The following is a 17,437-nucleotide window of genomic DNA, read 5'->3' on the forward strand; positions in this document are numbered from 1 at the left end:
TTCTGTGCTCTATGTAGCCTCTCTAGGAAGAAGACTCCGTGACTGGTTAGAGATCTGGCCATGTGATAAGAGACCTGCCAGCAATCAGCAGGCCTCACCTTCCTAGTCTTAAAATGGAATTAGTGAAGACAGTCCAGATGGTGCTGACAGGAATTAGCTGACTGCACGGTCCCAGCGCAAACACAATACCTGCCTCTCAGATGCTCTTAATCTCAAGGCAAATGAGGGAAATGGGGCTTTTGGAGGCCTTGCTTCACATTCCCTGGTGATTATAGGACCAAATGCTAGTGACTTAAAGTGGCTTTTTTTATCAGATACAAGAAGTCTTCTAAATCATCAAGGGATTACAAAGGTCTCTTTAAAATCCCTTGTCATTAGAATTAACAGGAGTTCAAAGTTTGCCTATGTTTCTGAGTCTTTCCTAGCTGAGATTTTAAGTGTATCCTATAGCTGTATACTTATGCAATATACAGTGTGCACCAATATGTAGTATATAGAAACAGTGTATTGTGTATTTAAGAGGAAAAGCAATTTTAATTTTCCAGGAACTCAGGCCCTGGATACTGAGGTGTCTCCTGTGTGCTTTGTTAACAGGACTTCTCTTGTGCACATCCTGAACAAGCTTTGGAATCTGATGCAAACAGGAATCCAGAGTGTTTACTTCTCTGTGTTTCCAGGAGCCTGGAATTTGGCACCAGAGTTAAAATAGTCTCGGTAAATATACGACTTGCAATTGTTTTATTATGTTTATCTGTTGTGGGGTGGGAGAAGTCAGTGTGCATGCTGTGTGTGTGTGTGTGTGTGTGTGTGTGTGTGTGTGTGTGTGTGTAGGTCAGTGGACCACTTCCAGGAGTGAGGGCTTTTCCCCTCTACCATGGGGGTTGCAGGGATCAAATGCGGGTCATCAGATCTGCTGAGCCATCTCGCCATCCCCAAGCATCCTGCTTTTCCAGGCCAGGAAAATCTGGAGGCCGTCTGCCCTCAGAATCTCTTCATCCCTAACTCATTCTCTAGAAAACCGCCCGGGGGGTCACAAATGATCAGTTGAGTTTAGTGTCGAGCTTTAAGTTTGAATCTGGTAAAATGCACACACCTTATTGAAACATTTTCAGACTGTGATCTTCTGCTAGGCCTTAACGTGAAGTAAGATTTCAGACTTTTTCTTGCCTTTACTTAGGTGTGTGTGTCTCTGCGTGTGTGCACACACCATAACCCACTGTATAGAGGTCAGAGGATAACTTGTTTGCAAGGTTCTCTACTTCCACTGTGTGGGTTCCAGAAATGAAGTTGGTGGCAAACACCTTTAGCTGCTGAGTCATCTGAGGTTCTGACCGAGTTCTCAGCGATTTTTGACATGGAGAGGTGAAGAGTTCAGGGTCTTGGGTTGGTGGAGGAATTTGAAGGAAGGTCTTATACTAGTGGACATGAACACATCCTGACTCTAGTAACATAACTGCATATATATGAAAAAAAAAATAGTGGGGAGAGGCACTTCTAAATCTTGGTGTACTGCCTCTCTGAATGGGAATGGGGCAGGACTCTAAAACCATCTCCTATTTCTGGAAGTTTCTTGTGGCCATCCACTGATCTGCGCAGGCATTGGGGTTAAACCTGCTGCAGCGAGGAGGCCCTAGCCATTCGTCCCGATCACATATTCTTTGTGACTTCTTTGCCGCTGGTTTTGGTTATGATTCTTAGGGTCGAGTGACGCAAACACTTGGTCTAGCATCGCATAGTTCGCAGTAACTACAGCGAACCTGGGATCTTTCCTTGTGATATTTTTTGTCTGGTTTGATATCCGGTCAATCTTGTCTTGTATTTGCCAAGGATCACACAGTTTCTTTGGAAAGATTAATGTATCCTTGGCCCAGGAAAACTTAAGCTGGCACGGCTATCAGAGTATCAGATTTCAAGCTGGTACCCAAGGGGTGAGCCTCCACGCCTCCCTTGGTGTCAAGTCAGGTTATAATCCAGTGCTAACCTAACAGACTCAAACTATCAGTTTCACCACCAGCCCCAGTGCTGGTGGCCTCAGTGGCCTAGAGCTTTGAGCCTACACCACATATAGGGCAACCTTTGTGGACTGTCCCAGATTCTCCTAAGGGCCTTACTAGTCCAGCAGCCCCAAATAAGGGCTTGGCTCCTGTGATCCCTGGCTTTATACATGTCTTCTCAGTGTAAGGTGGGAATCCTTAGTCCTAATCATCATATTGAGACCTTTAAACTAAGTCTCCAGGCTGTTGCTGTGGACACACACTCCAGGTCTGGCCAACACCAAGATAGCCCAGGTTTCAGGTTAATTTAGAGACAAGTTGACCTGCACAGCCCAGACCTCAGGCTATCCAAAAGCCAAATTGATATCTCTAAACCCAATTACCAAGCCAGTCTGAATGGACGTGGTCTCTCCAGACAGGTGACTTGTTCTAGCATGAGACCAGCATTTGCAGATATAGGTCTAGTGGACTTAGGTACTAAGTCTGTTTTAGCACCTATGTGGCCACACAACACTCAGGATAAAGACCTACCCACCACCAACTGAGGCCCATGTAGCTACAGGCTAAAGGTTGACTCTCACAGACATAGGTTCCAAGCCCACTCCTATTCAAAATGACAGGCCTATTGTAGTAGATCCAGGGGTTCCGGGCCCAACTCAATGTTCTTGGGCACCAGGTTCATGGTTCAGAGTCAGACTTTGTGATGGGCACACTGACCCACTTGCCAGTGACCCTCGGGATCTTTCTGTCTGACCTCCCTCTCACCCCACCCCTCACTGAGGTACTGAGTGAATGCCTCTGTGTATAGCTTTTTATGGAAGCGCTGGGGCTCAAACTTAGCTCTTCTTGCTTTGTGTGGCAAGTACGTTAGCATCTGCGCCACTTCCCCAGCCCAGCTTTTATTTGTGAATCCAGGAGAAATTGTAAAAAAAAAAAAAAAAAAACAGTTACATGTGCAAACTTATAATAAAATTAAAACCATCTGTATTATCAATTCTAAGCAATCAAGTTCTCATTTTTCTCGAGTGATATAAAATGAAGTTGTATAAGAGTTAATAAAATGATCATTATGTTAATTGTTACTTTAATTAATTATGGATTTGAGTTATATTTGTTAGCAAAAGCAGTGCAGCCCCTGGGAAGTGTTAAAACGGGGGGGGGTCAGTCTAAAACATAAAATATGATAACGTTAAGATTTTATGTGAAATTAATTTCCGCATTAGTTAAATTTCAATCTCCTCTAGACCAAGGACAATCAGTTTTATTAACTGTGTCAATGACGGCTTTCATACATTGTCTGAATTTCAGAAAACTAGATAGGACTGTTTAGATGGGAGAACTCCCCCATCCTCCATCAAATGAATTATTAGCAAACCTTGCTACTTCTGGGGCACACAATCCTCCCCAAAGACACTGTTCTGTTATTAAATTACTTCCTTTCTAAAGGCCAGACCACCTTCTCCGTAGATCCCTAAATCACACTCCTACAGCAGTGCCTGTTTACACAGCTTGGACACATCGGTAGTCCATCAGCCTCCTGATGCGGTGGCCCGTCTTTAGACATGCTAATTTGTCACATCTTTACAAACTCATTTGCTCCTTGGAAATGGGTTTCCCCAGTAATTCCCAGTCACGTCATAGCAAATGAAATCAACACTAATAATCGCACTGCTACATAGCTCTTTCCTCGTGGGACTCTCTAAATGGCTTCCAGACTGGGTGGAGTCAGTTTTCAAAACCCCCTTGAAAGGAGAGAAGGGGGAGAAGGCCGACTTTCCATCAAGGTGGGAGTAATTATGGCTCTCAGGGTCAAATCACCACCCCGAGCCATGTGGTCCATCTGGCTTGTAGCATTCTCGCTTTGACAGTGGTTTCCCACAAGCTCAAAGGCACCCATTTGGCTGAGGAGCCTCTTATGCTGGCTGTGGGAGCATCATATTGTCATCGCAGCTTCCGTGACAGTTTCCAGGGCTCTGAAAATTGCTCTTGACATGACGGGCAGAATTTTTATGTCCTGTCGTCAGGAATGTTTCATTTCCTTGTTTTATTTTTTCCTATAGCACTTGCTATATTTTGGATGCTGGATGCTCCCCAAGGCCAAGGCTAAAGGCTTGGGAGTGACCTCCTGCAGCTATTTGGGAGGCAGAACCGAGAGAGAGGTCTTTAGGTCATTGGCTGTTGGGCTCTTCAAGGAATTTGGGCCATTTCCTCTTTCACTTCCAGTCCATGTAGGGAGCCGTTTCATCTGCCTCATGCTTCCTTGTCATGGACACACTATCCAGGCATCTGAAAGTAATACACCTTCTTGATCACCGAGAAGAGCCTCTCAAACCATGAGACAAAATGAAGTTTCTGTCTGTAAGTTAGTTATCTCAGATATTCTGTTGCAGTGACAGAAAGCAAATCACATAGCACAGTATCCATGAATTTTCTTTCTAGAAACCAGAGTTTAAAAGAGCCCTAACTTGTCTTATTCAGGGCTGTGCTTCCAAAGCCAGGTGTGCAATAGGAGCTCATTCAACACCAATCTATGGAAAGAGTGAACTGTCGTATGAATCACACTGCTGTGGAATATTATTTTAACTAGGCAAAGATGTGTTATATTTGTTTATGCTGCGGAATATTACTTTTAACTGCGTAAAGGTGTCTTACATTTGGTTATACCGCATTTGTTTAATTAGGTAAAAGATGTGTTGCATTTGTTTCACTTTGCCTGCCTAAGGCATCTGATTGGTCCAATAAAAAGCTGAATGGCCAATAGCAGAAGAGGGATAGGTGGGACTGGCAGGCAAGGAGGACAAGTAGGAAGAGAAACCTAGGCTTGAGAAGACAGGAATGAAGAAAACGAGGGACATGCCAGAGCTGGGCAGCCACCAGCCAGACATGAAAAGCAGTGAAAGTCAGATCTACAGAAGGAAAAAAGGTGAAAAAGCCCCGAGGCAAAATGTAGAAGAGAAGCAGATTAAAATAAGAGCAGCTAAGGCTGAGCATTCATAACTAATAATAAGCCTCCATGTCATGATTCGGAAGCTGGTTGGTGACCTAAAGAAAAAGCCTGGTCCCTCACACTGCCCTTCAATAGGGAGGAGGAGCTGATAAAACCTACATGAAAATTACTGTATTTATGAGCAGCTGCATCTCAAGTGAGCTGTCCAACTTCGCTGACTTTCAGGTGGGTTTGGGCGGAAATGCATTAGTAAAACTAATCTTACGGGTGACTTGGGATTAGGTGATGTCCCACTGTCAGTTTTCATGATAGGTCCCAACTCACACTAGAAGGGTTGTTGGTATGGGGTAGGAGGGGGTAGGGAGGGAATACTTCACCATTCTAGTGGCTTCTCACAGGGAAGTTTTGGACTCTGAACTTCTTTTATTTTCTCTCACTGCCGTTGAAATCCTAAAGCTAAGTCACATTCCTTCAACAGTCAGGGACACAGACTTTGGCATGAAGACCAGGGCTTCAGGGACAACAAGTACGTCTAGCAAGTATGAGCACAGTGTTTGAGAATTCCTTGTTTCCCACACATGGGCCACAGGGCTGCATAACACAGAACCCCACTGGGGGAAGGTTTTGAGAAAGGTCTGGCAGGTTCACAGCATCCCACAGTATTTGGCATTCACCAAAAGGAAGAAGGAAAGAAAGGGAGGTTGGCTGAGCCGCCTGAAGCCGGGGGTTGGCTTTGCTGAATGGTGCTTTTCCTTTATGTGGGCAGAGCAGGAAGCCAAAGGAGCCGCTTGCATTCCTAGACCCCTGCTCACCAGTTCTTCCCCCACCCTTCCTGTGGAAATAGGAGGTGCAGAGCAGCGACAGCTAAGGAACCCACCCCACTCCCGAGCTTTGTGTGCCGAAGCTTACCAGCGTCTCGGAGTACTGAGGGAATGTTTTAGCAGTTACCTTAAGCAAGCAGTACTTTATAATTGCAGTAATGAAGTGGCCAAGGCAGTTATTCCTCACACCACAAGGAGTAGATACATACAGAGCGTTTCCCAGTCCTCAGGCTACAAATACAGGAACACCGCCTTTAAGATCGGCACTTTCCATGTGTGAGATACCTTTATCATTACTAATACTCAGACTATGTTTTTCAGACTGAGGAGAGAGGGTACAAGAGTTTCAGAGGCAGAATGTGCAAATAAAGATTGCTGTTCAAACAGCTGTGAGTGCATAGTTGCACCGGTGTGTGTGCACCCATAATGCATGAACACACGCTGCCTTTGCAGGGCTCCTATTTCCTAAATTTCTCTCCCCTACATTTTTGGACAGAGTGGTCATATAGGAGCCCTGCACCATTTCTATTACTTTACCTAGAAATTCCCTATTCCTTCAACTTCAATCTTACCCATTCTTCTAGGACAATTCTTCCCAAAGCATTGTACAATGGCCTACATTCTGCTTTCTCTAAATGTCTACGACATGTCTATGCAATGGGAAGTTGGTCATTGTAACCGGAAGAGCAGAGTAAGCTAACGCCCTTCACAATACTTGGCCCACTGCCCCCATCTCCAACAGAAAAAAGGAATGTTTGAGACTGTCCCACAAAAGACTAATAAATCCTGACTGCTCCCCCTAATGCAAGGAAAATCTGTGAAATGCTCCCCCAGAAATGTGAAGTACCCAACACATAGCAAACAGTCTCTCAAGCCGTTGTTCTTAACCTGTGGATAGAGGCCCCTTTCGGTCAAACAACCCTTTCACAGGGGTCACCTAAGAGCATTGGAAAACACAGGTATTTACATTACCATTTATAACAGTAGCAAAATTCCAGTTATGAAGTAGCAAGGAAAATGACTTTATGGTAGGGGGTGAGCACAGCATGAGGAACTGTATTAAAGGGACGCAGCATTAGGAAGATTGAGAACCACTGCTCTAAGGGAATCTGCAAGGCTTTATGTGTTCCTCTCTGATTGACAGTCCTGAATGATCCCCAAACTCTTTGTTGGGAATTTAGGGGAAGAGGATGACCTAAATCCTAACCCTGGGGAGACTAGAGGTACTGGGTAGGACTGAAGGAGTTAAGAAATGTAAAGAGTCAAAAGGCAATTGAAGACAATGATTGTATTAGCATAGCAAAGGTGGAGCTAGAGCAAGAAAACCTGCAGATTCCTTGACACTGAAATGGAGAACATGATTTTGAAAGTTAAGGCTTGGTTTTGGAAGGTGGCGTTGGTGATATGTGTGTACACGCGTGTACTTGTTTCTGTGGTTGTCTGCAAGACACGGAGCAGGTCCATTGTCTGCAGCTCATGTTGCAAGGGAGATTCTTCAGGAACCTAAAGTTCAAAGTCCCTCTGAAATCCCATATAGGATATAGTTCATTGAGCTCTTACTTTGTGTCTAGAATGTCTTCCCATGGCCCAGGAGCTCCCAGTCCCAAGTGAGAGGACTTGATAAAGAACCAGATGTTCTTCTGAGTAAGGTGGGCACAAATATTTGTCAATTTCTGCTTCTTACCTGTGAGTTGAATGTGACCAGCCACCTCAGATTCCTGCTCTCATGGTGAATCCCTGTTACTATCAGCCAAATTAACCCCTTTTTCCTTAACTTGCTTCTTGTCAGTTATGTTGCTACAGCAACAAGGACAGGAAACTAAGAAGACAGCTAATAGCATAGTAAGAAATGGGAGACCAACTGATCATTCTAATAAAGATAAATAACATTGCAACGTGGAAAGGAAAGCTAATGATAGAAAAGTTCTCTTTCCTCCTGTAAACATCTCACCAAGAAATCTAATCTTAGGAGTTTCGGTTTTCTTTATTCCATTTTTTTCTGATTATTTTTACCTGACTTTTTCATTTTTTAACCATCTATCAGGGGACTAAAGAGATGGCTCAGTGGTTAAGAGCGCTAGCTGGTCTTGTAGAGGTTCTGAGTCCAATTTCCAACAACCACATGGTGACTCACAACCATCTGTGATGAGATCTGGTGCCCTCTTCTGGCCTGCAGGGATATATACAAGCAGAACACTGTATACATAATAAATAAATAAATCTTTAAAAAAAATTTACCAGGCTATGGGGCTTTCTCAAGGTCAGTTAGTTTTGCAGAGGTGGAAGGAGAAGATGCTGTTCTACTCAGAGGAATAACACAGTCCAGGCCCCTGCTGTCTTTTCATCTATAGGGGCCAAAAATTCTCTTTTTTCTGTGGAGGATCAAGATCTGAGACCTAGAAGTTGATTGACTGTGGACATATGAATGGGAGAGAAACTTACTGAGCTGTTTTGTATATTCGGCATCATTGGAGGATAAATACCAAAATTACAGTGGAATCTAGAAGCTTCCATACCTTGGGGAAGGGGAATGAGAGCTGCAGCCAGCTTAGAGGAAGAATTAATAACTTTTAGAAGAAGAATGGGCCTTAAACACTGAGGACAGCAGGGGACCAATGTCATCAGGGCCCTGGGTGTTGCTTGACTTCATGGTCATCCTCCGTGGAGTGAGGTTTTTCCCCTTTGTTAGGGCAAGTTAAGACAGACACGGTCATTTTTGTTGGATCTGGGGTTCAGGTGATAATGTAGTTTTAGAGAAAGCCCTCTGAAAGCTACCTAAGTAAGTCCAAGGGACAGATATGGGGTACCATTTCTGAGCATCCACACTTCCTCAAACTCTCAATGCACATTCTCCCCCCGACCTTTCTCTCTCTCTTTTAATTTTTTTTTTTTGTAAAGAGCAATCTCTTGGAGCTTATGAGATTTGTTCTTTTTGTTCCTGTCTTTACATCAAAGTTGGCTGTGTACAATATAATCCTATGACTCACTTGGAAAAATACAAAGGAAGGCAGGTGGTTTCCTCTTTCTTCCTACTCTTTTTTCTATTTCTTTGTTTCTTCCCTTCTTCCTTCCTTCCTTCCTCCCTCCCTCCCTCCCTCCCTCTCTCTCTCTCTCTCTTGGATAAAGCTAAAGCAGGGAGGAGCACCCAGGATGAGACCACCCAGGGTTCTGGGCATTCATACCTGGCAACACCTGAGTATCCGTGGTCTCCTTCCTCCTAGCCAGTTGGATCCCAATCCACCCTTCTCAGCTCTTTCTCCTACTTCTGAATCTCTTACACACCAGCCGTTCTGCCTCCTGAAAATGCCTGGGTTTCCAGGCTCAACTATGCCTCCTTACCCAAAGGAACTACCTCTTTCCCTTGCCCCTCCCCCAAGCTCATGGAGCCCTACCCTGTCCTGAAAGCATTGCTACAATTCCATCTCTGTTACACAGCCATTCTCGCTCACCTCTCACCTGGAAGGCACCTGGCGTCCTCATGAGACACTGATCTCATTCATGTACTTGACAAGTATGTGTAGAGCACCTAGAATTTGCTAAATAAATACAGTGCTAAGTGGGAGGAATACAGTGATGATGGAGACACCATGAATAACCCTTCTGTCCTGTGGCCTGGCTATAGATTCATTGCAGGTCCTAACTGGATCGAACAGTGCTTTGTAATCCCAGCAAGATAGTCAGTATTCATAGAATATTTTGGTCTGGAGGACTATGGATACAGCTTTACTTTTTTTTTTTTTATGCTGGTTTTGAATCCAAACCATAAGTGACCCCATTAAATAAGCAAGGCTGCATCTGGAAAGAAGAGGGAAACATTTAGTTCCTATTATAAGTACCACGTGATTGTTTCTCCATCAAATTTAGAATTCTGCTTTCACCAAACGTATCTCAGGAAAACGCCCTAGGGCCCAAAGGAGACAGCAGTTGTAAACAGCTTCATTACCAGTTGGGAGACAGTGCTGAATTCCTATCTGTGAAATCCCAGCTCTTCTTGCCCTCTAAGGGGACACAAGGAGCTACGTCTTGAGTGCATTTGTGTGTTTAGCCCCTAGCACTGGCCCAGCAGTGAGCTCAGCCCACAAACCACCAGGCAAGGAGTTGAAAACAAGATAGACAGCCTTGGAGCAAAAGGAACAGCATTGCTCAAGGGCCTGGAATCTCCATCCCCAAAGCCAACTGCTGGTTAGCCACATCACTTCATTAGTGACCTTGTTCTTTGGTACACAGATTCTTCCCCGTACACTGTGTTTTTCTTCTTTAACCAGGCTTCTCCTCTCCACCAACATGGGTTCACGCTAAAAGATGACAAACGGCACATGTAACTGGTATTTTCCTAAGGTTTAAGAGATGGCTATGGTTCCCGATGACTTAAATGAAAAACAAATGACATCAGCTGCTTCCTTCTCATAGGCAATACCATTTTAAAAGAACTCTGAGGTTTTGTTTATAAAAATATACCAACGATTATGTAACAAGTGAGAGTTCTGTTTTTACCAATTTTCGTTTCAGTTCATGGAGATTCAAAAAAAATGTCAGCCCTCATTTGATTGGATTTAAGGCCCCCTCCGTGAGCTAGAACTCATTCCTGACACTGTTCATGTGGCCAAGAACATGAGTCTCAATAGGCCGTGGGCCCAGGGGATAATCAAATACGACTGTTATGCTAAAGGAACATGGCAATAAAACGACTTCTGATGACATCCTCCTCGATACCCATAAATCAGCGTCTAGCTCAGCTACCACAAGAGAAGTTTTCTCCCGCAGCAGACGGGAACCTAAGACAGAAACCCACAGCTGTACACTGTGCAGAACGAAAGGCTTTGGAACATTCAGTCCTAAACAGTATGCCTTCATCAAACCCTCCCCTCAGAGCTCAGGGAACTCTGCAGAAGAGAAGGTAGGACGATTGGAAAAGCCAAAGGGCATGAAGTATCCTCGGAGGAAGCAGTATCCCCCGGACATGACAGGAATGACACGCGTGTGAACTCACAGAGACCATGGCAGTGTGCATAGTGGCCATGTAGGTCCAATCCAGACAGGGTCCAGCCCTGAGGAGCGGAAATAAACATAGGTTCCCATCCCTACCGAGAAGCTATCTCCAACTGACAACTGCTCACGAAAGAATAACTAGTTTTCTTCCCAGGAGGCTCACTGGGTGTACAAACCACACTTGCACACTTAAGGCAGGCCCCATGCCCAGAAGTAGAAGGCTAACACAAAACTAACTCAATGGTATTTGGGGGAAATTTTTCTTTTTAATCTTATCGGCCTTTTGCTTGTATATTATGGTTTCTGACTGTTTAAGTTTTGTTTTATTTGGTGTGTGTATATTTAAACTATGAATGGTTTATTTTATTTGCCTGACTGTTTATTGTTTAATTGTCTGAAGAGAGAGAAAAAGGCATGGAATTGGATGGGTGGAAGGTAGAGAGGATCTGGGAAGATATGGGAGGAAATGGTGAACAGAATACACTGTATGCAGAAATTTTATTTTCAGTTTAAAAAAAAATTCAACTCACTCCCCTCAAAAAATTTCAACCTTCTAGCCGGGCGGTGGTGGCGCACACCTTTAATCCCAGTACTCGGGAGGCAGAGGCAGGCAGATCTCTGAGTTTGAGACCAGCCTGGTCTACAGACCGAGTTCCAGGACAGGCTCCAAAGCCACAGAGAAACCCTGTCTCGAAAAACCAAAAAAAAAAAAAAAAAAAAAAAAATTTCAACCTTCAAACTTTCACACTTGCTTGAGTAGTGAGGTACTGAGATCTACGGGAAGAAGACAGCATGGGGAGGATGCATTTGCTGCCTTAGATTAGCACTAACTGACCATATGATTTGGGGGGACCCTGTGATATCAACCCGTGAGTCACATGACAGTAGGGAAGAAACTGCATATTCTCCCAGGGCTCACTGTGCCCTTTAACACCTAAGCTGGGGGAAGCGCTGACCCCCCCACTTCTTGCTCACACTTGGTTGGCATGCCAGTGGTTTCTGGAGAAGCATTTGCATGACGAACAGTAAAAGACTGTCTTGGAGCTATGCTGAGCCTGTCTGAGGAGCCATTATTGGAGTTCTGTTAGCCTGTTGTGGATTTGAGTAAGAACAGCTTTGTGGCTATAATAATCCAGTCCGTAGGCATGTGGGGGAGGAGCGTGCTCAATAGGTCCATGTCTTGTCTTCCCACAGTGAGGCTGATGATGGCTGTGCTGTGATTGGATGTCGGTGTCCTCCACATCCCTCCTGCCCTGCCCTGTTCATACAGAAACCCCCATCACCAAGGTAAGATTTGGAGGTTAAGTCTTTGGGAGTATTAAGTTTAGATGACACCACTAACACATGATCTACACACACACACACACACACACACACACACACACACACACACCGCACTCCATGCACTGTAGGACTAGTGACCTTGTAAGAAGAGAGAGAGAGTATAGTTCTTGCTTTCTCTGCCATGGAGGAACAGAGAAGATGGCCATCTACAAACCAGGGAGGGAACCTGCACCAAGAACCAGACATGCTGGTGTCTTGTTCTTATACTTCTCAGATTTCAAAGTGTGAGACACAGATGTCTGTTGTTAAGTTGTCCAGCCTGGGGCATCTGGCTACAGGAACCTGACGTGACTGTACTTCATGAGAAGAAAAACCCTCAAGCTTGGCTCTTTGAAACCCAGAAACACCCTTTCTCTTACTCACTTAAAATTTCTAGCAATCAGCAGGGCAGGAGTGGCACACGCCTTTAATCCCAGCACTCCGGAGGCAGAGGCAGGCGAATCTCTGTGAGTTTGAGGCCAGCCTGGTCTATAGAGTGAGTTCCAGTACAAACTTTAAAGTTACAGAGAAACTCTGTCTCAAACCCACCCTCTCCCCCAAAAATCTATCAACTGGTATTTTTATACACATTTTTCTTTCACCTGTCTAGTCTTATCTCCTGCTCCTGCCTGCCTTCCCCATATCAGTATCACTGTCTAGATAGACCCAGCTACACACACATTGAGCCTCAGCTCAGGCAGGCTCTCCTCCCTGTGTCCTTTTCTGAAAGCATTCTTCCCCCTTACCTCCAGCCCAGATCTGGGATCTCCCATCCTCTAAACGCTCACTAGACATCTGAGCAGGTCTGAAAATGAAAGCATCCCGCCAAACGGTCCTCAGACCTTAAGCTGGAAACTAATGGCTACAAAACCAAGAGGCTGAAAACCTGTGGCAGGCATTTTCCCCTCCCTGCCCTCCAGCCACGGTGCTACCTTCTTTGTGGCAGGAAGACCACAGCAAATCTCCAAGATGTGAGAAGGCCATTTATGTGTGAAGCCATGTGCTGACAGGAGGTCTGAGGACACCGTGTCCTCACCCTGGGCCACACCACTCTCTACCCTGGGGTTTAGCTACCCCATAATGTCCTAGCAAACTCCCATTTTTGGACTATCTAAAGGTCACATGAAATTCATTTCTAATGAAAATGTAAGAACTCTGTAAGAAGCCAAGTTGGGGAGACTGCTTTACCTTAGGGGAAGAGTGGCCAACTCAGAAAATCTGCCAAGTTTTGAACTGGAGTGATGGGTTTCTGTGGCTCCACGACCAGTATGGATACTTGTAATAAGAATAACAGAGGAAAAGAGTCCAGCCTCAGAAGAATTTTCCCCTCTACTCAGCTGAAAATTAAACCAGACAGGCAATTACCAGGGTTTTGCCATAATATATACCACGCGGGCACCGTTCTGATGGCACGTTCCATGTTGCGTGGTTAATACTCTGAACTTTGCATCTAATCATCTTGTTAGGTCTGCTATTTTCATGTGGTGAATGCCTGTAGCTGAAAGTCAAGTGAGAGAGAGGCATGGGCGGGCAAGGAAAGCACAGGACCAGTAAAGCAAGGCCTGTTAAAAGTATGACCACCGTGGCAGTGCACCACAGTGAGGGTGGGTACAGTGTGCCCTCGGAGACTGAAGATGTGCTCAAGCCGTGGGGCTGAGAAGCACTGGCTTTAACACCATAGCGACTGCTCTGACTCGTTTTGTTCCTCACGCAACCATCCCGCCACAATTATACCTCTTGGCTCTTTCTTCATCGCTATGATTTGAGGGCATTCTGAGTGCTTTTATAGTGCTCTCTGCATTTAACGAGAGAGGGAGAGGGAGAGAGAGAGAGAAAGAGAGTATGTAAAAATGCAATTCTTCGTATTTTAATTTTTTACGGTTCCCAGAGAAAATTCTAATGTTCTAAAACATTCTGACTTCATTAGCAAGAAAGGAAACAGTTCTGTGAATGCTGAACATGAACTCAGGTCCATTTCAATGGCTTATTCAAGTGACTTTCTGCTGTGAGCCTCTGGATGCTCTTGGGATGTTGATTTCCTTCACTGGGAACTGAATTAAATCCTATCTCAGTCATGTTGAACATGACAGATTAGGTAAACCAGGCTGCTGTTCGGTTTTTTGCTTTTGTTTTACTTTCTAGCATCTGGTCCATTTTTGCACTTCCCCTCACCCCACTTTCTCCATACCTTCCAGTTCTCTGTCTTCTTTGAGAACTCATGTTTTGTTTCCTTAGGTTCATTTCCTACTTTTCCTAATGTCCTTATTTCTCCATTGGAATGAATATAAACTTTCACCATGGCGACGCCTGGAATTTTCCATCTGGGCATTTGATTCCACTGCTCCACTGAGGAGGTCTACGGACACAATTTGACACAATCATATTCTAAATAGTAGAATTTCTAGAGAGAAGATTTGTATTGTTTTCTCCAGAGTGGTGGACAGGCATGTGTACATTCAGACTGAAGAGCCAAAGTGCCACTTACTTGAACGGTAGCTTATAATGTAAATTGTTGTCTATCATAATTATATATCTGACTAAGTGTTTTGAAAAAGTCAGCATGTATATATCACAGTTGTGTTCTGCCCTCCCCAAAAGTTGAGCTATCAGAGACCTTTAGGAAGATGTACTCTTTGTATGGCCACTCGGTATCATAAGTGAGTTAAACTTGGGGTATAGGACTAATCATCTCTGCCCTCTTATTATTTCTGCCCTGTATCTTACTGTCTAGTTCACAATGAAGCTTTAAGGTTCATATTGAGTCAAGGAATATGAGTAAATCCACAATTGAAATGAAATGTGCAGCTGCCATTAGGATGGACATCTCCTGGCTGTGTTCCTTACTGGCATTTCGGCAACAACCTGTGTGACTGGAGACAACACACTCGGGTTTTGATGAGTTGTGCTAAAGCCAGAATGGCCAAGACGTGAGAGTAGAGAAGGATTTACAGCCTGCGGCAGGTAAGGACAGCATCAGAGTCACCTCCAAAGCGATGCCTTCAGTGAAGAAAGTATGGAATTTTATTTAGGAGTCTGTGTACATTCACACGAGAGAGCTCCTTAGGGCTGGGCATATTACTAAACATGCTTAGTTAAGGAGTACATTCCTGATGATGCTCAGCTTAAGGCTAACATTTAAGAAACAAACTGTGGGGCCGGGCGGTGGTGGCGCACGCCTTTAATCCCAGCACTCGGGAGGCAGAGGCAGGCGGATCCCTGGGAGTTCGAGACCAGCCTGGTCTACAAGAGCTAGTTCCAGGACAGGCTCCAAAGCCACAGAGAAACCCGGTCTTGAAAAACCAATAAAAAAAAAAATAAGAAACAAACTGTGGAGCCTGTTTTAGTTCAAGGTCACAGAGCACATCTTTAAAAGATAAGAAAGATGCACAGAAATATCTCTGGGTATGCTCAGTTTGTATCATAAAATTTGAGCTGAAAGTAAAGAAAAGGATGCTTTGAAGGTGATGGTGGATTATCCCTAAAGGTGCCTAGCAACTTACCTAGTAACTAACACTGTGGGACCATCAATTAACAGTACTATTTGCTAGTCTCTTGGTGGCCACATGGAGGGTTCTACAATAGCAGGTCAAGAAATATTTGATGAATCAAAAAAATTAAAACAAAAAGCCATTGAAAGAAGTTTCTGGAGAGCAATTCTTTGCCTTGCAGATCTGGAATGTGTCAATCAGTTATAGGGCCCTGGGTGTGTTCTTAAGAACCAAAACTTGGGCGCCATCTGTAGAAATAGGAGCGGCAGGCTGCGTCCCGGCACCCGGCCGCCCACATGGCTAGCTCTACCCGAAATAATTACACGGACACTGTGTTCATTTAATCACCGCTTGGCCCTTTAGCTCTAGCCCTTACTGGCTAATTCTGATATCCCGATCAACCCATCTCTAATAATCTGTGAGCACCGGTCTTAGTGAGCACCGGTCTTACCGGGAGTGTATCTTCCCAGGAGCGGGGAGCATGGCGTCTCTCTGAGGCATCTGCTCCCGAGAGCAGAGCTGTGGAGTCTGAGTTCACTTCCTCTTCCTCCCAGCATTCTGTTCTGTTTACTCCACCCACCTATGTTCTAAGCTATGAGCCCAAGCAGTTTGTTTATTACTTAACCAATGAAATCAACAGATTGATATATGACACTCCCACATCAGAGCATAGTCCCAAAGCTATGCAATGCCTCAGAGAATTCCTTACGATCCAAAAGTAAATTGATAGAGAACCTAGGCGCTTGATTCTGGTTCTTCATTTCTTTATCACTTACCATAATCAGTGAACAATTCATTTACTGTGTTGTCTTAGCAAACAGAACTTTTATATTCATACTTTGTCATATGAGGTTGAGAAAACCAGCTCAGCTCACAGCAGTTTCTATGCGCAGTACCACTGAAGAGGTTGACCAGATGGCTGTGAGGGTGCCAATTTTTTTGGGCCCAAAATAAATGCATTCTTGGGTATGAAGCAATTTCTAGATGGGAGCCATCTGCTGCATTACTCTACCATCTTCTGTGTGTACAGTATAATGGTTTTGAATTCCATAGGCCGAATTGTTGAAGCAGGCACTGGCCTCCAGGGTAGTTGGGAGAGCCTGTCTGCACTCACACACCCATAGAAAGCTGTGTTGGGGTCAAATTCAAATAGTTGGTATAATAGAGGGTTCACTTCTGTATAGCATTGCAACCAAAGTGATCCTCAGGTTACAAATAAGCCACTGCTCCATGTGGGCTATTTGATTTTTTTTTTCCAGCAGTTCTCTCTGTTGAATAGGAAGAACATGGAATTTAGAGAGCCAGAATGACAAAAACAAAAACCTAATACCAATGTTTACTGACAATATGAAGCTACTTACTTTTGGGAGTGGGGGACAGACAGGGTTTTACTATGTAGCTCTGACTGTCCTGGGACCCACTATGTAGAACAAGCTGGTCTCTAATTCACAGAGATCTATCTCCCTCTGCCTCCAGAGGGCTGGGATTAAATGTGTGTGCCCCACAGCTGGCTACTACTTAAATTCTTGGAACTTCATTTCATCTCATCTCATCATTAGAAGTTACACTTACAGCCGGGCGATGGTGGCGCATGCCTTTAATCCCAGCACTTGGGAGGCAGAGGCAGGCGGATCTCTGTGAGTTCGAGGCCAGCCTGGTTTTACAAGAGTAGCTCCAGGGACAGGAACCAAAAGCTACGGAGAAACCCTGTCCCGAAAATCAAAAAAAAAAAAAAAACCCAGAAGAATTCTAGATGTGTTCATCCATTCATTTCAAGTGGATAATTATAGAATATTCCCTTAGGGTTGGCAAAGTCAAGTGAGTTTGAAGTCCGAAAGGTGGACAAGTGGTAAATCTTCACGATTGGGTGGCTTT

The 17,437-nt window shown here is 44.5% G+C and overlaps 1 long non-coding RNA gene across 1 annotated transcript in view; it reads left to right on the top strand.

Moving 5' to 3' along the window:
* The first annotated feature begins 555 nt into the window (after positions 1 to 555).
* LOC113456863 overlaps positions 556 to 17,437 on the top strand; it is a 17,529-nt gene continuing 647 nt past the window's right edge. Inside the window, exons 1-3 of the long non-coding RNA XR_003377597.1 lie at positions 556 to 714; positions 11,946 to 12,038; positions 14,806 to 15,035. This is a non-coding gene — a long non-coding RNA (uncharacterized LOC113456863). The remainder of the gene's footprint in view (positions 715 to 11,945; positions 12,039 to 14,805; positions 15,036 to 17,437) is intronic.

The sequence above is a fragment of the Microtus ochrogaster genome, chromosome 16 (assembly GCF_000317375.1).
Source record: "Microtus ochrogaster isolate Prairie Vole_2 chromosome 16, MicOch1.0, whole genome shotgun sequence".
Lineage (NCBI taxonomy): Eukaryota > Metazoa > Chordata > Mammalia > Rodentia > Cricetidae > Microtus > Microtus ochrogaster.